The sequence below is a fragment of the Phoenix dactylifera genome, chromosome 10, assembly GCF_051530095.1.
Source record: "Phoenix dactylifera cultivar Ajwa chromosome 10, Ajwa_hap1_PhDact_Kaust_v1.1, whole genome shotgun sequence".
In the NCBI taxonomy this organism is placed as follows: Eukaryota; Viridiplantae; Streptophyta; class Magnoliopsida; order Arecales; family Arecaceae; genus Phoenix; species Phoenix dactylifera.
This window is the reverse complement of record NC_143199.1, coordinates 12,383,737-12,407,765: the sequence shown is the minus strand read 5'-3', so window position 1 is coordinate 12,407,765 and position 24,029 is coordinate 12,383,737. Positions and strand designations below refer to the sequence as shown.

The window sequence follows — 24,029 nt, the reverse complement described above, 5'->3', positions numbered from 1 at the left end:
GCCATGGCGGCCGGCGACTGTTGCTGTGGCCGACGGAAAGGAGAAGCAACTGACTCGGTTGCTTGGGGCTGAAACAGGGAGAACAAAATCCATGAAAGCAAGGAGGAGGGAGGCTTACCGGCGGTGGCAGAGGCAGTGGGATCTCGGTCGAGGCTGCTCAATCCGGCGATCAAGCGGTGGCGACGGCGACGACGACGCTTTCCGAAAGGGAAGTGGATCCCAAAACAGGGGAGGGCACGGGTGGTGATGGTGGTGGATCCGGCGGCCCGCCAGCCACTTGGGAGGCAAGAGCAGAGGAAGAAGAGGGAGGAGAAGGAGGAGAAGAGGGGGGTTCGGTGGTACCCTAGGGAAGAAAGGGTGGGGTTTTTATCGTCCCCACCATAACGGCCCTCCGCCGCGAAAATCGCGGCGGTCGGGCGAGATCCGCGACCGTGAATTGGCCGCAGATTGGCTAGGGGGGCGCCGCGGAATACCCGCAGCGTCCTTGCCCCTTTTGGTCCCCCGGAGGAGCCGGAGAGGATGGCGATCCTCTCCGGTTCCTCCCATATCAGGATCGGGGCTGAAGTCGGCTGGGGCTGCCGACTTCAGCCCCGTATCTCACATTCTCTCCCCCTTAAAAAAATTTCGTCCTCGAAATTTAAAAAAAAACTCTAGGTCTTCCAAATTTAACATGCCTTAGCTTGCAAAAAGGTCCGGATATTTTTCCTTCATCTCGTCCTCCAGCTCCCACGTGGCCTCTCGTTCTGAGTGATTGCTCCACTGGATCTTAACATAAGGAATCGTGCGCCTCCTCAACACTTGCTCTTTTCTATCAACCACTCGTACAGGCTGCTCAGGATATGTCAAATCTTCTCTAAGCTGCAAAGGGGCCACTTCTACCACATGGCTCATATCTGGAATATACTTTCGTAACATAGAAACATGAAAAACATTGTGAACTCCAGACAGTGAAGGTGGAAGTGCCAATTTGTAAGCCACAGCTCCTACTCTTTTCAGAATCTCAAAGGGGCCGACATAGCGTGGACTGAGTTTTCCGCGTATTCCAAATCGCATCACCCCTTTAGTAGGAGACACTTTCAGAAACACATGATCTCCGACCTGAAATTCCAATTCCCTTCTTCTATTATCTGCATAACTTTTCTGTCTGCTCTGAGCTATCCGGAGGCGTTCCCTGATCAGCTGGATCTTCTCTACTGTTTGTTGCACAATCTCGGGGCCCATAATTTTTCTTTCACCAACATCATCCCAACAGATAGGTGATCTACACTTTCTTCCATATAGAGCCTCATAAGGTGCCATTTGAATACTTGCCTGGTAACTGTTATTATATGCAAACTCAACTAAAGGCAAGTGACGGTCCCAAGAACCTTTCATATCCATTACACAAGCTCTTAGCATATCTTCCAAGGTCTGAATGGTTCTTTCTGATTGGCCATCAGTCTGAGGGTGGAAAGCTGTGCTGAAGCTCAGAGTGGTCCCCAAGGCTTTATGCAAACTACTCCAAAAGTGAGATACAAACCGCGAGTCCCTATCGGAAACAATGGATACGGGTACTCCATGCAACCTCACTATTTGTTCAATGTAGAGCTCTGCAAACTTTTCCAAGGTCATTCCTACTTTGAATGCCAAAAAGTGTGCCGACTTTGTCAATCTGTCCACAATCACCCATATAGCATCATAACCTTTAAGAGTGCGAGGCAACCCGGAGACGAAGTCCATAGTGATGTATTCCCACTTCCATTCAGGAAGTGGTAGGGGCTGCAACAACCCTGCCGGTCTTTGATGCTCTGCTTTAACTTGCTGACATGTCAAACACCGAGCCACAAATTGTGCAATTTCTCTCTTCATATTATTCCACCAAAATGTACCTTTCAAATCCTTATACATCTTAGTACCCCCAGGATGCACTGTATATCCAGTATTATGAGCTTCCTTCATAATTTCATTCTTTAAATCGGTGTCATTTGGAATACACATTCTGTTCCTGTATCTCAATGATCCATCCTCATGAAGTCTGAATTCTGATTGAGAACCTGATTCAATATCACTTCTAAACTTTTGCAACTGAGGGTCATCTGCTTGAGCAATCCTGATCCTCTCTATCAAGGTAGGTTGGACACGTAAGTTTGCCAATTGTGCATCAGAGTCATGCCAACATACCTCAATTTCTGCTCTCCTCAGATCTTCCAGAATTTTCCTCTGAGAGGTGAGTAAGGCAGCAATACTACCAGTGGATTTTCTGCTCAGTGCATCTGCTACCACATTAGCTTTTCCCGGATGGTAATGAATAGACAAATCATAATCTTTCAGTAACTCTAACCATCTTCTCTGTCTCATGTTTAGTTCCTTCTGGGTAAAAAGGTATTTCAAACTTTTGTGATCAGTGTACACCTTACAAGATTCACCATATAAATAATGTCTCCAAATTTTTAATGCAAACACAACAGCAGCAAGTTCCAGATCATGAACGGGGTAGTTCTCCTCATATGACTTTAATTGTCGGGAAGCATATGCAATAACCTTATCATTCTGCATCAGTACACAACCCAATCCTTTCTTTGAGGCATCACTGTAGATGGTATAACCTTCGCCACTAGAGGGAAGGGTAAGGATGGGAGCGGACACCAAACGTTGCTTAAGCTCCTGGAAGCTCTGTTCACATTTATCTGACCACTCAAACTTAACTCCTTTACGAGTTAGTCGAGTCAAAGATGCAGCAATAGAGGAAAAATCCTCAACAAATCGTCTATAATATCCTGCTAGGCCCAAGAAGCTGCGAATCTCAGTAACACTATTGGGTCTGCTCCAGTTGACCACTGCCTCGATCTTCTTTGGATCCACATAGATACCCTCTTTAGATATTACATGCCCTAGGAACATCACACTGTCTAGCCAGAATTCACTTTTCTTCAACTTACCATACAACTGCTCTTGTCTTAGGGTTTCCAGTACTAACCTCAAATGTTGCTCGTGCTCGGCCTGGCTCCCAGAATAGATCAAGATATCATCAATAAAGACTACTACAAATTTGTCCAGAAAGGGTCTGAACACCCTGTTCATCAGATCCATAAAAGCTGCAGGGGCATTTATCAGTCCAAAAGGCATGACCAAAAATTCATAGTGCCCATAACGAGTACGAAAAGCAGTTTTAGGCACATCTTCAGCCCTTATCTTTAATTGATGGTACCCAGAACGAAGATCAATTTTAGAGAATATCTGAGCACCCTTTAACTGATCAAATAAGTCATCAATTCTTGGTAGAGGATACTTGTTCTTTATTGTTGCTTTATTTATCTCTCGATAATCAATACATAATCTCATACTACCATCCTTCTTCTTTACAAATAAGACTGGAGCTCCCCAAGGTGAAACACTAGGTCTGATGAAACCCTTATCAAAAAGATCCTGCAACTACTCCTTTAATTCCTTCATTTCAGCTGGAGCCATTCTATAGGGGGTCTTAGAGATTGGTGTGGTACCAGAAATTAAATCAATTGCAAATTCAATTTCTCTATCTGGTGGCAAGCAAGGAAGGTCTTCCGGAAAGACATCAGGGTATTCATTCACTACTCGAATATCTTCCAATCTTTGATCTGATTGTCTGGTATCAACCACTGTGGCAATATACGCCATACTCCCCTTTCTAAGCAGCCGCTTAATTTGCATAGCGGAGACAACTCTAGGGGAGGTATAAGCACCACTTCCTACGAAGCTAAATTCGGTATCTCCAGGGATCTGAAAGTTTACCCGTTTCTCATGGCAATTAATGGTGGCAAATTGTGATGCTAACCAGTCCATACCGAGGATTATGTCAAAGTCATGCATATCTATAACTATCAAATCAGCAGGCAAGTCTCTACCTACTATCTGAATCGGACAAGTCTTGCAGACCTGGTTACCAATCATCCCGCTCCCGGCAGGAGTGCTAACATGCAGATCATACTCTAATTGCACATAAGGCAGGTCATGTTTTTGCACAAATGTAGATGACACAAAAGAATGCGTAACACCAGAATCAAATAATGTATGAGCATAAACAGAAGCAACTGGCAATGTACCTGACACCACAGTGTTGGATGCCTGAGCATCCTGCTGAGTCAGTGCATAAATACGACCCTGTGTGTGTGGTCTCCCCCCTTTCTGCTGCTTAGGAGAAGAAGGCTGAGCTGACTGAGCCGGAGCATGATAAGTTTGCACTTGCTGGGTTCTTGTAGTTTGAGGCCTCTGAACTGATCGAAGGTCCTGTTGAGGACACTCAGCTACCTTATGACCCTGCTGGCCGCATCTAAAACAAGCACCGGATAATCGTCTACAGTGTTCAGTCTTATGCATACCACCACATGCATCACACTTATGCTTCTCTTGCTGAATAGTTTTTCCATAAGATCCTTGCTTCCCTGATTGCCAAGATTGATTATGAGATTTTGCAGTCTTGCTAGAATTCTGTCCACTGCGAGCATCATAATCTCTGCTTCTCTTCTTTTGTTTCCTATCTTTGGCATCATATGTTTCTTTCCAGACAATTTCCAAATTCTTAGCCCTGTCTACCAGATCATCATAGTTCGTCGAGTGTATTGCGGCCAAACTCCGACGTAAGTGAGGCTTCAATCCTTCTTCAAATCTTCTCATCCGGGACTCTGCATCCATGACGAGGGTGGGAGCAAACCGAGATAGCCTGTCAAACTCTGCCTCATACTCATCCACAGTCATAGTTCCTTGATTCAGATTGAGAAATTCCCTCTCTAGCTCCCTCAGGCGACTGGAGGGAAAATACTTGGAGTAGAATGCGGTGCGGAATCTTTGCCAGGTAAGTGCCTCCTGCTCGGGTGCCAATGTGTGCTCCACAGACATCCACCAATGATGAGCTCGGTCCTGAAGCATATAGGTGGCAAATCTGACCTTTTCTTCATCGGTGCACTCCATTGCCCTGAAGGCTTTCTCCATTTCATCTATCTAGGTTTCAGCCTCTTGAGGACTAGTAGTGCCTTTAAAAGCCGAAGGTGCCATTCTCTTGAATTCTGCAATGCTCCTTCTTTGCTCAGGAGGAGCAACATCCTGCTGGACTGGTTGCTGAGGTTGTTGCCTCTGTTGGCGTACTAACCCGACGACCTCCTCGATCAGTTCGAGCACCCGAGTCTGATTTTCGGAAGCAGCTTCTGGAGTTGATTGACCCTGGGGCCCTGAGTTATGCGATGCCTCGCCCGTTTGGTTGGTTAGTGGGGGCTCTTCCCCGAGAGCGCCCAACCATCCGATTCAAGCTACGGACACGGCAAGGCGGCATTCTGATTCAATGAAAATATATAAATTTTAAAAATATTTATCCAAACAGAATAATACAAAAATAATCAAAGCAAATGAACATTATCCCTTTGTCTAGTTACTACCCCATCTCTCAACTTTCCAACGAATCCTAAGGATCTTAAAACTTAGGCTCAAATATGACTGTTTCAAACATAATCCCTATGAATCTGAAACCTGAGCTCTGATACCACCAAATCTGTCACGCTCCGAGCCCGAGGCGCGGCAGACGCCGCACACCCGCACGGCGGGCCGCGCAGGCGTGCAAGGCAACGGATTACATCAAAGCAAATACAGATGTTCAAACTTATTTGAGGGTAAATCACAGATGCTTAAAATTGACATAAATAATTAAAGTCATTCAAAAGCAGTCTTGCAAAATTCCAAAATAACATATACCAACATAATTCAAATGTCCAAACTAAACTAACTAAAATGTCAATAACTGAAGAATCATCGAAAATTCTAACGCACTCCCCAATCCCGTGCAATCAAGCCTCTGGATCTGAAAAAAATGGAGAAAACAGAATAATGAGCTACACTAGCCCAGTAAGCAATAAAATACCCCAGAGTGGGGTTAGAGCATATCAGATCAAAATACAGGACAATGTTTGAAACAAATCACAAATAATATCATTTTTGTTTTTATAAAACTCTGATATCATAATCTCAACATGATAGGCTACGGCCACGTAACCCAGTGGCATGGGTTGCACAAAGTGCCAGAAACCACTAATATTAGTCACCGGTGGCCACGGTGTCCAGAAACCACTATTCTAATCACCGGTGGCGCGGTGTCGAAATCGGTTTCTCACAGATTACAAGTCGACAGGTCCAACGTATAATCTCCATTGGCGGGGCCAGAACAGAACAGATCATAGCCATGCTGAGAATGCATATATATAGAAAGTAGATTTCATAAATTATCCAATCATATTTTACGGATTTCAAAGCATACAACATAATTTTCAAATAACATTTAATATGTCTGACCCATTTTACAGAATACAAAATATTTATCAGAATTTAATCTATTTATCAAATAATTTGAAAATTACACTTGAAGTATTAAATTACTTACCTCTTCTCGCTTAATCCCTACTTCAGATAGGCGGATCAGGTTCACCTGTTTAAATTTAATTAATTCCTTGTTAATTTCAGAGCTAAGCAAAAATTCAAAAATAATACTATTGGGCGCGGCCCAACAGGGCCCAGAGTTGGTCCATAATGAACATGGCCCGATAGGGCCCACATCAGACACGGCCCAATGGGCCCACATAGACTCGGCCCAATAGGGCCCTCCCAAGGTTGGCCTCTAATTTGTTCATTTATGCAATAAAAATTCGTTTCAGGGACCAATGTCTAATTACATAGCACCGTTCCGTAATAAAACTTGGGTAAAAGGACCAAACAAATATAGTTGAGGGCCTTTATGTAATAAATCTTTCCTACAGGGATCAAATATAAATTTCAGAATACCTTTTTGTGAAATAATATACTATTAGGGGCTGAACTGAAAAATTCCATTTATTGGCCAAATGGGTTCGGATTTTGGGTTTCGGGTTTCGGGTTCGGATCTGAACTAGGCCCAAGTTGGGCCCACAAAGGTACTGCCCAACTGGGCCCAACCGGACTGGACTGGGCCCAAGTTGGGCCTGCAATGGATAGGGCCCAACGGGCCCAGTTTGGCCCGTGATGGGCCTCCTCCTTCCCCAAACCCCCCACGGACAGGGGAAGAAGGAAGGACAGCAGAGAGAGAGAGAGGGGCGGCGGGGTGGCCGGCCTGGGTGGCCGGAGGTCACCCCTCGGTCGATGGCTAGCCGGCCGCCATGGCGGCCGACGACTGTTGCTGTGGCCGACGGGAAGGAGAAGCAACCGACTCAGTTGCTTGGGGCTGAAACAGGGAGAACAAAATCCATGAAAGCAAGGAGGAGGGAGGCTTACCGGCAGAGGCAGTGGGATCTCGCTTGAGGCTGCTCAATCCGGCGATCAAGCGGTGGCGACGGCGACGGCGACGCTTTCCGAAAGGGAAGTGGATCCCAAAACAGGGGAGGGCACGGGTGGTGATGGTGGTGGATCCGGCGGCCCGCCAGCCACTTGGGAGGCAAGAGCAGAGGAAGAAGAGGGAGGAGAAGGAGGAGAAGAGGGGGGTTCGGTGGTGCCCTAGGGATGAAAGGGTGGGGTTTTTATCGTCCCCACCATAACGGCCCTCCGCCGCGAAAATCGCGGCGGTCGGGCGAGATCCGCGGCCGTGAATTGGCCGCGGATTGGCTAGGGGGGCGCCGCGGAATACCCGCGGCGTCCTTGCCCCTTTTGGTCCCCCGGAGGAGCCGGAGAGGATGGCGATCCTCTCCGGTTCCTCCCATATCAGGATCGGGGCTGAAGTCGGCTGGAGCTGCCGACTTCAGCCCCGTATCTCACAGTACCTTTTCTATAGAAAATGCTACAACATCCTTCTGTTTGGCCCTTCCTGTATCCATGGTTTTAAGAGCCATTTTTTCTTTGTGACCTCGACAGGCTCGTGGTATTTTTCAATGCGGTGGAAGAGGATGAGGAAGCAGAGTTGCTTTGCAAGGCGGACTTGGTGAATGCAGGTCTCAGCATTGCTCTTGCCGAGGGTAATTCATTTTGCTTTGCTTTTATTTCTTCCCAAGCATAAATGCTCGGCTCGCTGACTTGTTGGTCTGTCTTTGCAGCGATGATGTTTAATGTCGATGAGCTATTTGATGCCTCGAAGAAGAGGCTTCGTGAGGTTGGCCTGTTGAAGAAGAGGAAGAAGAAGATGGTGGCAAGCTCGTCTGTTGTCGAAGCCGATCTCTTGTCGCATCGAGCTCGGTGGAAACTGTTCGGGCTGAGAGGCCCGCCGAGGAGGGTTCACCCGAGGTGGCGGTGATCGTCACCGTCTCTATTTCTGCTCATTCGCTTGCATTGGAGGTTTCTCAGGAAGCAGTCCTTGTCAAGGCCTCTGCGGAAATTTCGGCAACTGCTTCTATGGTTGCTACAGGTCCAGTGGCCACTTTGGAGGCCGCTTAATCTTTAACACATGTTCTTTAGGCCACTCAAGCTCCGACTGATGCCTCCGAGGCTGCCTAAACTTTAGTGCCAATAACCAGGCTGGCTCCTACCTCGGCTGCTGTTGTAGGGGTTTTACGTGCTTTGCCTTCCACATCCCAATCCTCATCATAGAGGGCCGTGTTGGGAACTTTCTGATCGGATTGGTTGGTCAAGGTCACTAACTCGGTGCTCCATAACTGCGACCCTAGGGTGATGTGGGAGATGGTTCAAGGGTTCATGCTCTTTGAGGATGAGGAAGAGCTCCAAAGGCAGTCAACCGAGAGTCTCATCTCGTCGTGCCCCGCCGCTATTGAGGTAAGGTTGTAGGCTTCGGAACTTTAGAATTTCTCTTTGATTGGTAGGGTTGACCTTCCTCTTTCTAATCACAAGAGGGCCTACGCTGCGCAAGCGTTGGTGGAGATCACCCACTCTTAGTAGCACAAGTCGGAGAGCACCGATCACCGGTTCCATAAGGTTGAGCGAGCAAGAGCTCAAGCAGAGATGAAGTGGTCGATGGCCAAGAAGGCAAGGGAGGATGGCAAGGCCTAGGCTCGTCTCTCCAAAAAAAGGGTTGATGCTGTTGAGGCTCAGATCGGCCTGTTGGAGGCTAAGCTCGCAGGGATATAGATGGAGATTGATGAGGAGATCACCTGGATCGAAGAGGACAAGGAAGAGATTGCTCATCCGAAGTGTAAGATGGCAGGGGCAGAGGGTAGAGCTTCTCGGGCCGAGGAGAGGTTTTTCTGATGGAGGACAAAGCTGCCTAGCTGAGGAGAGGGACGGTCAAGCTGAGGAGACATGATAGGTCATTGCAGGAATACTAGAACTCTCAGGAGTTCCACGGTAAGGTGTTGGAGGCTGTCACGGACTCCTTTAAGAAAGGCTTTGTGGCATGCCGGATGAAGTTTGGTAAGTTGCTTCCTAAGGTCGCCACGACCTTAGCTCTGTGACCATTTCAGGAGAATCCGCAGCTAAAGGGTCTTCCTCGGAGGGAGAAGGAGAAGGAGAAGAGTAGGATAGCTTTCTAGCTCTGCTGTTTACGAGCTGTTATTTTGTACTTCTCCTTCTTTGGCACTTTTGTAACCTCCTTTGATGAAATGAAAGTTGATTATATTTTCATCTCACCTTTGCTTGCTTAATTTTTGTAAGTGCTCTACTCATAGTAGCTCGACCCATAAGCTTAACTTCAATTTTTGCTAAGTCCCTTAGGTTGTTTGAAGCAGGTCAGTACCGAAGCCAACATAGGCTCTTCGATGTGGGTCGATGTATGAGCCAACGTAGGCTTGCCTAAGCAAGCCGGCATGCACACCATCATAAGTCCACTGAGGTAGGTCAACGGCTAGGCCATCGTTGGCTCACAGATCACTTGCCTCCTGGTCTTAGCATAGTCGAGGTCATGCATCCAGGGCAATGTTCAATGGCTGTTCGATTGCCTCATGAATATGCGGAGGATATCACGCTTGTTCGCTTTTATTGTTCAGAGGCTGTTCGATTTTCTCATCATCCGAAGCATATGCTTTATCGAACTTTGTGCCGTCTTTATGAGGGCCTTAGGGAATTTTTTCCAAAAGGGAGGCTGATTGCCAAGGACTTAGAGAACTTAACATGTGGCAAGCGATCAGATTGGATGGCTCGATCTTGGCCACCCGAGAACTCTATAAAAGGAGAGGTACGAGAGCTTTGAAGCTCTCTAGGTGGTCCAAAAGGTAGGAAATCCCATCATAGTCTTGAGTTGCGCATCTTAAACCGTGGAGGGAGAGGCTCTTCCATGATTCTTGTCGAGAATGGGGGCTCAGTGGTGAAATTGTAGCTCTTTTCGATGGTGCCTCAAAGCTTTCAGGTGGCGGTCTATCTCTTCGATCCTGCAATCGATGTCAGCCTCCCTCCTAGGGATCCTCTTTGATCGGTGGGGGGAGTGGCCCGATGTCGATCCCTCCCAAGATTGTGAGCTTGGAGATCGACGCCTTCTATCTTGTTCTAGGCTCCACGGACGAGAGTGGTGGCTGCATAGGGACCACTTTGGGCTCTGAAGGTGGGAGCGATGGCTTTGTTGAGCCTGCCTTGGGCTTAGAGGAGGGAAGCTCGACTGTGTTGCGACTCCGTAGTCACTTGGCTTGTGACCTTGCTGCTGCTGGTTATTGGCGGCCATCTGCTGTAGGTATTGGATAGTTGTAGTTAGTGTTTGAACCTGTTGTACAAGCAGTTTAAATTGCTCAAAAGTAATCCTAGTGTTGCTTGCAGCTTCGGTGGAAGCGGAGCCTTTTGAGGGCTCTGTAGAGAGTCATTGGACTCGAAGGGTGCATCTTGCTAGGTAGTTGAGGATGTTGCTTATGCTCTTCGCGACTTCGTGGTTGCAGGTCATCTTTCATGTAGTGGAACCTCCGATAGTGGGATCACAACCCTTACTCTAGTGCCAATCTGTTGGCACTGAAAATCAACCCAATCATGGCACTGAGCTGGCTGGACTACTAGAGTGCTCAGATGGTTCGTTGTTTAGACCGTGAAGGTTGGCAAAGTATCACATCTATCTCGAGATGGTGGTTCAGTGGTTGCTACGCTTGGGCGGTGATGGCTCCAATCTCGGTTGCTCTCGAGGTGATGTTGGATGGCGGAGATCGTGTTCGGACCTTCACTCCAATGCTGAATCCAATGTGAAACAGGAAAGACAGAAAAGTCCTCTTGGTGGAGAGTGTCCGCCAGGGGATCCGTCGATGCCCAAGTTAGACTCTTAAGGAATAGCGGAGGTGTTGTGAGCGGTAGAGTGGCAGCGTAAGAGAATAAAAGAGCTTAAGAGCACTTGGAGGATCCCTTGGAAGTTGTTTATATAGGTGAGGGTCGGTACCTGTTGCTGAGGAAATCGGGTGGGCAGATCGGCCATTTTTGGTAACTGATTAGTGCATCCAGAAGATTGTGTGTGGGCATTCTGCCTGCACATCTCGCTTGTTCGTCATATGGTTATGAAAACCGTTTGTGATCATGGTCGAGATATTGCCAGCTGGGAGGAGAGTTTGAAATTTGTGGGACTCTCGAGCACCTTTAGGGTCGCTCTTGTGGCGGACTTTGATTGGTCGGTCGGAGGTTTCATGGCGAACTCTCATTGGTCGGTCTACCATGTCGATTGTGGTCGATTCCAAGGTGTATCAATAAGTATTATCAAGGTCCGCAATCTCGGTACCAGGTACCGTATCGGTACCTTATCAGTTCGGTATGGTACGGTATTGTACATCTTTGTGCCAAAATAGCTCTCTAACCATTTTCTTAATTTTTATCTCGATACACTTCAGTACAGACCGGTATGCATCTCGGTACGCCTCGGTACACGTCAGTACATATCGGTACCGGATGGTACGCCTCGATACGAGCGGTATGAGGCTTGTATCGATTTGAAGGTATGTTTCGTACCGGCTCTCTGCTGGTACGGTACGGTATGCTCCGTACCAGGCGGTACGGGGTCGTACAGCAGACCATGAGTATAATAGATGCTATTTCTCTAATTTCCTCAAGCATATCAAAATATTTACCGGCACATCTCCAACCAAAGTGGTGTAGGACCAATTAATACAATGTGCGGAAAGACCTATGGAAAGGACTATACTTGGGGTAGGCATACTTTGACAGCATGCTGCCCTGACCTGTATAGAGGATAGCAGCAATGAACTTTTGAGATTAAGGGCAAATAAAGGGTCAAATAAACTTTTGAGATTAAGCATTCTGCCCTGACCTGTATAGAGGATTTTGGTTTTGGAGAGAGAGGAGGAATAGGTTTTTAAAGGATTACAGGCTAAACAATCATAGTAGTTGATGTACAGCTGATATTCAGAAAATTCTATATACAACATAGAGATACTATAAGCTGAAACAAAGATGATAGACAAGATATCTTGAGGAGAGGGAAGGGGGAAGAGAGATGAGAGAGAGAGAGAGAGAGAGGGAGGGAGGGGTGAGATACGTGGGCTGAACCTGGCCTCAAAATCTTCAACTCCATTCAAATAATTCTTGTACCAAAGTTTCCATCTAGCCCTGATGGACTCTAATAGACTTTACAAGATTTCAAGAAACTAGGACTCCTGATAATCAAGTATCTCCAAAATCTTTGTTTGATAGTAAAATTTGGAGGCCTTGGTACTACAAGTGTTGAGTGGTGCATGCCAGACCACTCAATATGTCGGCCTTGGTTACAATCAGGCTGCCCTCTCACCTGTATCTTTTCCATTTAATGGGGAATTTGCATGTCTATAAACCTTCTTATCAATAGTTTGGCTGTCTTGCATCTGTTGCCGACAGTTGTTTGCTGTTCGCTATAGCTACAAAATGCAATTTTACAATACTAAAAGGAGTGCTTGAGATTATTGCAGTATGCCTGCTCTGCAGGTAACCTTTCAATTCTATTGTCTTGTTTAATGTTACAACAAAAACCAGTGCTGCCTTTAGTTTGGCTAAATACTTAGAAATCCATAGAATAATCTCAATATGGAAGTTATTGAAGTAATTTTCACTCGCTTTGCACCTTACATCAGGGATTTCCAATTCATCAACGATCACATGTTGGCTATATTAGAGTTGTGGATGTAGAAGTTTTTAACCTTGACTGGAAGGTATTCATACAGTGCTCATTTCTTCTCAGCATTTGCTTGCCAACTGCTAGGTGTTCCATGATATCATTACATGGTTAGAGGACTTTCCAGATCCTCTTTTTGGAATAATAGTGAAGAGAGGGATTCTACTTTCATCTTGGGAGACCATTTGTAAACCATAATCTGAAAGTAGTCTTGTGATGTCTAGGCTTCATGATTGGCAATAGGACTGGTTAAGTAACATGACATACAAAAATTAGCTCTTGAACTGTCAAATACTTGGTGTCAAATTGTCTGCGACAAATGACTTACATGGAGAATTTAGCCTATTATCAATTTGTTGGGGGGTGTTATGCTTTTTGGAAGTTGTTCTGTGGGAGTGGGAAGATCACTTAGGCTATATATGATGACTAGCAGTCTGTTACTTCTGTAATTTCTATTGGTCACCATGGGCATGAACTTGTTCAATAACATTCGGTTATAGCTTATCTTCTGCAGCAGAACAGGATGAATTGGAGGACTCAAATTTCTTCATTTCTTTTCTTTTCCTTTTCTTTTTGGTGGGTGGGGTGGGGGCATAGATTATCACATTTTCAGCAGCTAAGCCAATTACCAAATAAACTTCTTCATTCTGCTATTGCTTTGGTGGAGAGGTATTTTAACTTTTAAGGATGTAGATAGTCATAGTCTCACCTCTTCACTACAATCTGGGCTCTCACTTCTCTCTTATATATTCTTCTCCTCTTATAACTCGGGCTGCCCCATAACCGAGAATGTCGAAAGTGAACTTTGATGGGGCTATCTGAGTCTGGATTTGTGATCTGCAATCGTGAGAATAAAGTTATGGCAGGTAGGGATTGTTCCATCCAAATGAGCTCGCAGATAATTGAGTTAAATGCCACTTGGGAAGGATTATCTTATGCAATCACTTCTTTTATACCATTTGTTGTGGTTCAAATTTGGCCCGAAGGTGACCATGCCGGAGGAGTCGAGGAAGCTACCGGAAGGTTGAGGAAGAGGATGAACCACCTCCCGTGAGATGGCGTACCTGCACAAAGCCTCACTGGTGGTTCCAGTGAGGGCCCTCCGACGATCAAGTTAGAGTGGATCTTAGATGGATCAAAAGTCCCTTAGGCATTACCTGATGGGGCTATTTATAGTTCCTGTAGAGGTACCCAGGTGGCGGAGGTATGACTTGTTCTCATCATGAGAGGGAATGACTTTAAGCCAGATGGCGCGTAGCTAGAACTTGCTTGAGGCGCATGTTGCAGTCTGTTCTTGTGAACGGTAGGATGTTGACAGTCGTAGCAGGGTATGGCTGGAGCAGAATGGTGTGGAGGCGTTGCGATGTACCGCTACGTAGGCGGGTGTGGGCAGGCTCGTAGATGCGGCTGTGGGCGAGGCCGAGCTCGTTGAGAGATCGTATCATATACTTGGCGAGGTCGGCTTGACTGGCGTTGAGGTTAGCCTAGCGTCCTTGATTTCAAGATGTGCTCGGTAGAGCGCCCCGAGCTCAAGGATCGGGGCGCGTTATTTGATAAGGAACCCCGAGCTCGATCGGGGTGCATCGGTGAATATAGGGGGCGCCTTGGGCTTGACCAGGGTGCGTTGTCTATGGAGAGTACTGGAGCAGCTCAGCAGAGAGCAAGGTATTGTCCACTTTGGGGGAGTACGCACGTGCTTTACATCGTGCGCAGCTCATGCATGGCAATTTTCTCCTTACGACTTTATCCCTTTGCAAGGGGCGCCTTGCTATAAGCATCAGAAAAGGTTGACGCAGGTTGTAGCAGCAAAGAGACCTGTCTAAGGTTGGTTGAGCCCTTGACGAAGTTCGAGCTCGGATAGACTCTTAGCGAGGCCGAGGCCCGGCTCAACCGGTGCTGGGGTTTATTTGGCTAATAATTGGATGGCCCTACTGTGGTGAGCAGGACGATCCATTTTTTCCCCCATCATTTGCCCCCTAGATTTCGAGGTCGAGTTGCTTTTTAGCTTGGGCGAAGGAAGCAGTTGGATTGTCGGTCGTCCTGCATTTAGCCAAGATGCGCGCACTGAGCTGAATATACTTTGCCTTATTGGGGGCCGATTACTTCTAATCATGCTCCATAAGGCGAGTTTGAGTAGATCAGGCCGTCACATCAATCAAAGCGGGAACGGCCGTGGAACTCTTTAATGTGTTGCGTGCGCGCTTCTTTTCAAGGTGTTGCTGGGCAGAACGCGAGGGGCCAATCATTAATGCCCCGTCCTTCGAAAACGTTCGCCATGATGATCGGCCTTTAGTGGCGCGATCTGAAGAGATTTGCTGAAACGGCCCCGGGGCCTGCCGCATGATGGAATCTGGCTAATTAGTCGCTTGGAGAAGCCGATCGGAGCCATTGAAGCAGGCTATATAAAGCCTTCAGGAGACTTTTGGGGCTCTTATTTAATCTTCTGTTTTCCCTCTTTTTCCTGGCCGTCGCCGTTGCTCTCGAGCTTTCAGAAAGGCTTCCGGAGTATTTTGGAGCTCCTCGGCAACCTTTCTCTTTCTGTTTTCTTTGATGAAAACTCTAGGTAGGCGTCTTTATCCTTTTCGGTTGCTCGGAGTTCTTTTTCTGTTTTCTTTTGCTTTCCTGTGAGCAAGGCGATGGGGTCGCCCTTGAGAGCCCTTGTGCTTAGTGCAGGCCAGATTCGGGCTCGGGTCTTCATTCCCTCCGGGTTCACCTTAAAGCTTCCAGAGCCCGGGGCTCGAGTCGATGACCCTCTTGAAGGTCAGATCGGGGTGTTTGCAAACACTCTAAGCAGGGCTGAGGTTCCTCCTGAATGGGTTCATGAATGAGCTTCTGGCGACTTATCGCCTAGTCCTAATATAGCTCGCTCCGAACTCGTGGAGGATAATAGTTGGCTTCCTCGTCCTGTGCCTTGCGCATATTCTACCCTCCTCAGTCAAGGTCTTCCGGAGTTGCTTTATATTGAAAGGCAACTCCACGAACAAAGAGTGGTGGTACTTCTCCTTTCGGAGAGGTTGCATGCTCTTCCGAGGCGCGCCTTCCTCCATTCATGGGTGGAAGCGTAGGTTTTTCTTTCTTTCCTCCGAGAAATCGTGGGGGTTTGACCCGACCTGGGGTTCGCCGCGGGTCGCCGTTAATAACAAACTCCCCAAGTTGTCATAGCTCGAGCAGACGACTTTAGACACGCTGCTCGGCCTGGAAGAAACTCGAGGGCTCCCCAATTTACATAACGAGGAGGTCCTGATGAATGTTGGCTTGAGCTTAGCTTATCCCGAGGGTAAGGGTAATGCAGTCGCCTTCCCTTCTTTCTTTTTCCTTTTTGTGTTGGATTTTGACTAAGTTCTGTTGCCAAAAATTGCAGGGATGATTTTCGACCCCGAGACCCTGATGGCCAGATACCGCAAGAGGATGGCTGCCTCGAATGAAGCCCGGTCCGAGCAGAAGGCGAAGAAAGCCCGAGTCACTTCGGGCTTTGACGCTGAGCGGCGCAAGCTCGGGATTGTCATTGCCAAACCTGCTTGGTCTGGGCCCGAGCAAGTCCTTCCGTTGAAGCTAGGCCGCCCCCACAAGTAGTGAAAGGGGGCGTAGTGGAGCGGGTAGTTGCAGCGCCCGCTGGAGCTCGGGGTGCCCGGATGGTCGTCCGGTCGCCCTAATCAGTCCCGAGCCTGGGGGCGAGCTCGGGGCTCCGACTTCTTCTGGGGTTGCAGCTTCGCCCGAAGTTCGGCCCACTTCCTCTGAGTCTGGGAGAAAGCCTTTTTGACCTAAGTGCTAATTGTGCGAAGATGACATGGTGCTGGAGTCCAGCGAGGTCGCCCGCGAGCTCGTTCGTTGCGCCTCGCTTCCGCGCGACCGAGCTCAGCTTGTGGAGCTAGGGGTGACCAGGGTTGTCGACGAGGCCTATACCACCAGTATTTTGGTAAGTGATATCACCTCTGCGTAGATGCTTAACCCCGGCTAACTTCTGTTTTCTTGTGCTAGTCGCTTCATTTGGTTGACATGTTGGGGAACGCCGTACTCAACTCCCGGAAGAGGATTCGAGAGCTATGGCCGAAAGTGCAGGCCGTACAGCGGCGAAGGGAGGAAGCCGAGGCCCGAGCTGCCAATGCCGAATGGCGGCTAGGGGAGGCAGAGCAGAAGTCGGCGACTGCCGAACAGGGGCGGCGATAGGCCAAGGCTCTTGTCAAGACCGGGCTCGCACAAATTCGGAGGATGGAAGCTGAGCTCCTCCAGACTCATTCGACTGCCGAGGGTTGTATCTTGGAGCTGGAGTCCGCACTAGACGACTAGAGGCACAAGGCCGAAGCTTTAAAGCTGAAGGCCGAGGAACTCGACCGGCTTGCGAAGAAGCATGTTCTGGTGGCCGTCCAAAACTTTCGTGAGTCCGAGCAGTACCTGGACGAGCTGGTGGAGGGGGCGACTGATGCCATGATCCATGGTTTTATGAACTGCCGGGATCAGGCCTAGAGATTTTTGTGGAGTGATTGAGTATTCCCTAATTGATTTTGATGAGCTCAAAGTATTTGAGTATGCCTTATGTTGTTCTAATGAATTCAATCTAGTATTTCAGGTAAATCTCTATAAATTTTTGTCTAAGTACCTTGAGCTTTGGTTCAGAGTATTTTGGTTAAGTATTGAACTCTATTTGAACCAAAGTCTGCATCACGAGTCGATTTCTGAACTTTACGAGTCAACTCCGGAACACTTGAAGGTTCTGGCACAAGCTCGAGTCGACTCCGACTGAGAACAGACAAAAATACAGAACGATGAATTTTAGATCCTGTTAGCGAGTCGACTCCAAAAGGTTGTGAGTCGACTCTGATGCTTAGCGAGTCGACTCCATGAAAAAGCTGACAAAAAGACAGAACGTTAGTTTTTGAGACCCTGTTAGCAAGCCGACTCGCGAAGACTTCGAGTCGTCTCCCACATCAGCCGAGTCGACTTCCAGTTTGTCCGAGTCGACTCCCAAAGGAAAGCAGTCTGAAAGGCAGAGATTCAGTTTCGGAGATCCTATGAATGAGTCGACTCCAAGTGTTCCAAAATTGACCCCCAAGTTAGCCGAGTCGACTCCAACAAGGCCCGAGTCGACTCCGAGGCAAAGTCAGTTCAAAAGATAGAGCATCAATTTTCCGGTCTCAGACATCAGATATGGCTGCTGTGGAGGGGATGACATCAGTGGAAGGAGCACTAAGTGGACCTCGCAGCTCTCTCACTATCTCATCTCTCAGCTTCCGGAGCTGCTCAGGGCTGATCCTGACCTCTAGGGGCTGCTGAGGTGGTGAAGCTATAGATGGTCCAGCTGAAGTGGATGGTTCAGTTGGGAATGAGGGACCAGAAGTGGATGGAAAAGTGGGAGGAGCTGTGTAGTGTTCCTGGTCATGGTCAGGGCTAGGTGAATGGTGAGTAGTAGGGTCAGATGGTGTGGATGAAGATGTTCTCCTAACCCAAACTCCCTCTACTTTATGGAAGCCCATTCTGTGAAGAGTCCTCTCACCCATGTGGTCAGTGTGTCTGAGGGAGCGAGAGGGTTCTCCCTCAGGGATAGGAACTTCTAACTCCCTAAAGATGAGTGGCGTCGACGAGTTAGTCGATCCTCGGGAGAGGAAAGCTATCCTTTGGGCTTGCTTTATTCAGGTTGGTATAGTCCACGCACATGTGCCATTTTCTGTTGTGCCATTTTCTGTTGGCCTTGTTCACAAGAACAACGTTGGCGAGCCAATCGGGGTAAGTGACCTCCCTGATGAAGCCATCCTTGAGGAGGTTGTCGACTTCTTTAGCCACTGCCTACTGCCGGTCTATTGCTAGACTCCGCTTCTTCTGCCTGACTAGCTTGTGGGTCGGGTGTACCTTGAGCTAGTGGACCATCACCTCGGGGTCATTCTCGGTATGTCAGTAGGCGACCAAGCAAACATGTCTGCATTGGCCCAAAGAAACTCGATCATATGAGCTCGGATCTCCGGGCCCAAGCCAAACTTGATCTGTACAATCTGCTCGGGTCGGTCGTCCCTCAGGGAAATGTGAAGGAGGGGTTTGCCGGGCTTGCTTCGTTGTTGCCTTGGTTCATCCTGCACTTCTAACCCTTTAATGGGTAGTGCTTGAGGAGGGAGCTCGGCCGGATGCTTCCCTTTGAGTTCAGTCATGTAGCACTACTTTGTCGTTGCCTGATTTCCTCGAATTTCGCCGACCCCTCGACTCATGGGGAACCGCATGAGAAGGTGGTAGGTAGACACCACAGCTCGAAGGGCATTCAACCCTGGTCGGCCGAGGATGGCATTGTAGGCCGAAGCGACCTGGACCACGAGGAAGTTCAACTTCACAGTGCTTTCTCAGGGCACGCTTCCGACCGTGACTGATAGGCTGATGACCCCTTCGATGGGTACAAAATCTTCTATGAACCTGACCAGGGGAGTACTCATTCTTTCAAGTTGCTCTTCAGTCATTCCCATCCTTTGAAAGGCATCATAAAACAAGACGTCTGTAGAACTTTTATTATTCACCAAAATTCTTTTTACATCATAGTTTGCTATGGTAAGGAAAGTAACTACAGCGTCATCATAGGGGTTTCAACATCGTTCAGATCTTCATCGGAGAAGGAGATGACCTCCTCGGTGCGAGGATGCTTTGAAGAAGCTCCTCTTTGGCCTGACACCTCAGGTGTTCTTGGTTGCCCTCCGCGGATGGTGTGGATGACGCCCTTCTTTTAGATCGGCCGGTGACAAACCGACTCAGCCGGCCCTGGCGGATGAGTGCCTCGATTTCATCATGGAGCTGGTAGCAGTACTCTGTGTCATGGCCGTAGTCTTTGTGGAAGCGGCAGTACTTGTCCGAGTGCTTCCGCGGCACTGATGGCCGCATCTTTGGTGGGGGTCGGAGGTAGTCTCGACCCTCAATCTCCATGAGAATCTCAGCTCGGGTAGATGTAAGAGGAGTTTATTTTCCAAACTTCGGAAGGAGGGTGTATTTACTGAGCTTTTGGGGAGGAGACCTCGGGCGGACCGGGCTCCTAGGCCGAAGAGGATTCTTCTTGCGCTGGGGAAATCTGCTCCTTGGTCGGGAGCGCTCCTCGTGGTGCTTCTTCTGCATTTTAGCAGGCCGCTTGGCTGCCTCGGGCCGAGAGGCCATGGCTTCCTCAGCCTTGGCGTACTTTCGAGCTCGGGCCAATATTTCTACAAAGTCGGCCAGGAAGCTTTTCTCGATGGAGAAGAGGAACTTGTAGGACTGAGCTCTGGTCTTCAACGCCGACATGGCGATGGACTAGTCGAGATCGCGAACCTCCCATGTGGCCGAGATAAAGTGATCGTTGTAGTCTTTTAGGAATTTTCCCATGGTCTGCTGAACCGACCTGTACCGGTCGGTTCAGCCCGTACCGGACCGCTACCGACTGGCACCGGTCCGGTACAGGGGTATAAATCGGTTCCGACCCAATATCGGTTTGAGCTTCGTACCGGTTCGAACCGGTGCGAACCGAGCAGTTCGCACCGGTATGAGCTCGAACCGGTGCGAACCGAGCAGTTTGCACCGGTATGAGCTCGAACCGGTGCGAACCGAGCCAATTCGCACCGGTTCGCTGCTGAAAATTAGTGCCAAAGTGCCACAGCGCTGGCCAGAGGCACTTTCAAAAGTGCCACACTGGGGCACTTTCAAAGTGCCACTTTGTGCGGCACTTTGAAAGTGGCGCGCTGTGGCAAAATGTGGCACTTTTCAAAGTGCCACAGTGCCTCAACGGTTGGCTATAAAAGCCGACCGAATGCTAAAGCCAAATCCATCAGCTTAGCTGAAGGAAAGGCAGAGAGAAAAGAGGAAAAGAAGAGAAAGGCAAAGACAAAGGCGTGAAAAAAAATTAGAAGGGTCGGAGAGCGTCGTTCTTCTTGAAGAAAAATCCAGCAAAAACTAAATAAGGTAAAATTTCTTTTCCCTGCATTGTTTTTTTAATATTTCATTTAAATTGCTTAAAAAAATTAAGTCAAAAATTGCCAAAAAATAGAAAATGATTCAATGATTCCATTTCGTCTTGAATTTTTTATATGTTGTCGATATATGGACGATGTTAATGGTGACATTAACTTTTGTTTTTACAGAATTTATATAATTTATAATTTAATTAAAAAATTAAAAAATTAATTTTTAATTATAAAAAAATAGAAATTGAAAAAAAATTAATGTGGTTGTAGGAATGGAGCCATCAAGGAGAGGACAACCTCAAGAGCATAATATTGGCTGGGAGCATGGGAAGATGCTTGGTGAATGGCACCAGTTTCAGTGCAATTATTGCCACAAGTGCTTCAAAGGAGGAGGGGTAACCAGATTAAAGCAGCACTTAGCCGGTAATTCTCGTGAGATATCTGCATGCTCGGAGTGCCCACCGAGCACCTGTCAGCTGATGAGGAAAAATTTCGTTGAGATCAAAGCAGCCAAGGAGAGGGCTTGATTTGGGCCCTCGTTTTCGAGTCGGACGCCGGTTCTGGTGAAAGCAGACAAGATCCAGAGTTTCAAAGGACAACCTCAGTCAGAGAGGGCGAGGGTAGAGGACGTAGTCGGATTGCATCTATCCTGGGTGGTTTTGGTGGCCGAAAGAAGTCTTCCGGAGGGATTCCACTAGGTGCGTCAATCCATGATGTAGATCCGCATGCCTTCCCCAGGAGAGATTCGAAGCAGCAAAGGGTAGACACAATGTGGAAGGAGAAGAAGAAGGATATGTTGCGAGCTATTGGATCCTGGTTCCACTTCAGCCCCATTCCAGCGAATGCTGCATACAATACATACTACAAGTCTACCATTTCTGCCATACAGTCTGCCGGTCCCAGTGTCGATCCTCCAGACCCGAAGGACATCTACGGTGAGCTTCTTGACAACAATAAGGAGGAGCTAGAGAATTGGATTGGCTCATATAAGAGCAAGTGGCCCACATATGGGCTCACTTTGATGTGTGATGGTTGGACCGGTCCGACAAAGCGGGCCATCATCAACTTTCTGACATACTGTGATACGAAGATCTTCTTCCACAAGTCAGTTGATGCTTCGGATAAGGTGCACAACGCCTCATACATCCTCAGACTTATGGAGGAGGTGATTGATTAGATTGGAGAGGAGAATATCGTGCAGGTCGTCACTGATAATGGGCCGCAATATAAGTTGGCCGGGCAGGTCTTGATGGAGCGGCGACCACAAATTTTCTGGACCTCATGTGCTGCACATTGCATCGACCTCATCCTGATGGATATTGGAAAGATCCGTAGGGTGCAACATACGGTGGAGATAGCCCAACGCATCATCAGGTATATTTATAGCCATACTTGGGTTCTTTCATTAATGAGAAAGTATGCAGGGGGAGAAATTCTTAGACCAGGGGTCACACGGTTTGCTACGAATTACATTGCACTTGATAGCCTTATCGAGAAGAAAGGAGCCCTACGTCAGATGTTTGTCAGTCCCGAGTGGCAGAAAAGTAGATATGCCCAGGCCGGCACTGAAGGAAGCAGGATGGAAGACTTGGTAAGCAGGCAGTCATTCTGGCAGCGGGCCAATGCGATAGTCAAGACTATCAAACCATTATATGAAGTGCTGTGGGCTGTGGATAGCGAGAGGTACCCCCAAATGGGCTTTTTGTATCACATGATGGAGAAGGCAAAGGCTCAGATCATGGAGGCAGATGTAGCCCCATGCCCAGGAGTACATCGACATCATTGGGCGGTGGGGAGCCCAAATGGGTAGAAAATTGCATCTAGCAGGTAAGCGATAATATTGATAATTATACTGATTGATATATTTGTATAATTATACTAAGATGGTGTCATCTATGTGCAACATACTATCTAAATCCCCGATTTCAGTACGAGAGCGGAATTGGTATGGATGATGAACTTCTTCATGCTCTACGTAATGTTATTTATAAGATGGAGCCTGATCCAGAAGTCGCCGCGTCATGTATAGAAGAGGTAACTATGATTTAGTAACATATGTAAATATATCGGATCTTATATTATTGACATACTACAACAAGCTTCTTTCCACAGACCAAATTATTTAGAGAGGGTAGCCACAGCTTTGGACAGCGACCAGCTGTCGTGTGCAAGACAACTATGAATCCAGGTACAATACAAATCTGTAAGACACCTCTGCATCTGAATTATCTTCAACTATGAGGCCATCATATATGTAAAATGTAATTATCTTCAATATTTTTGCAGCTGAATGGTGGATTCATTTTGGCGGATCCGCAAAAAATCTTAAGCGGATAGCTATCCGGATCCTCTCCCAAACGGTCTCCTCGAGTGGCTGTGAGCGCAACTGGTCCACCTTCGGCCTCATCCACAGCAAACAGAGGAACCGTTTGACACAAAAGTGCCTCAACGACCTAGTTTATGTGCACTACAATCTGCGGTTGAGGCTAAAATGCATTCAGGAGGAAGTGAAGCTCAAGTATGCAAATCCCATCTATAGAACTTTTACAGATGATGATAATCCTATGCTCGACTGGCTTGCGGCCCAGCAGCAGGAGCCCGAGCTTGATGAGCCAGGATCGCCTCGACGACCAGCCAGCATCATGGCCATCGAGGCTATGGTCGATCCACAGCAATGGGCTGAGCGCAACATTCCACGCACTCCTACAGCTGATATGACGTGGCTAGAGGGGAGCCATGACTGGTACGATGCTCCCGTTCAGAGAGATGATCCTCTAATGCGAGGACGAGGACGCTCTAGTACCCAGTCGACTCGATCAGGAGGGCGTCAATCCTAGCAAAGAAGAAGAGGAAAGGAAAGGGCCCTAATGGAGAGTGTTGAGGAAGAGACTTGGACCAGCAGCGATGAAGGTTCCGGTGGTGATGGATCTACTAGCCATGGAGGAAGTGGAGGATAGTATGGTACTACTTATGAGACAGCCGGAGGGAGATTTTCGATATCCGGTGAGTCTCAGTTTACGCATGCTACACAAGATATGGACCACGGTAGGCCGTCTGATATAGGCTGGTCGGATACCGTTGCATATCGAAGAAGCTCCTCGAGGTCGTTCAAGAGGCCAAGATGCAGCTGCAGATGACCTCCCATGTGGAGTTGGATCCATTGATGTATCAAGTTCCGAGTCTTCCTATTATCAGCGGCCTCAGCCAACCTATGGATATGG

General features: G+C 47.9%; 1 pseudogene; it reads left to right on the top strand.

The window, feature by feature from the left end:
• The first annotated feature begins 20,710 nt into the window (after positions 1 to 20,710).
• On the top strand, positions 20,711 to 23,655 carry LOC148702245 (uncharacterized; annotated as a pseudogene).
• The last annotated feature ends 374 nt before the right edge of the window (positions 23,656 to 24,029 follow it).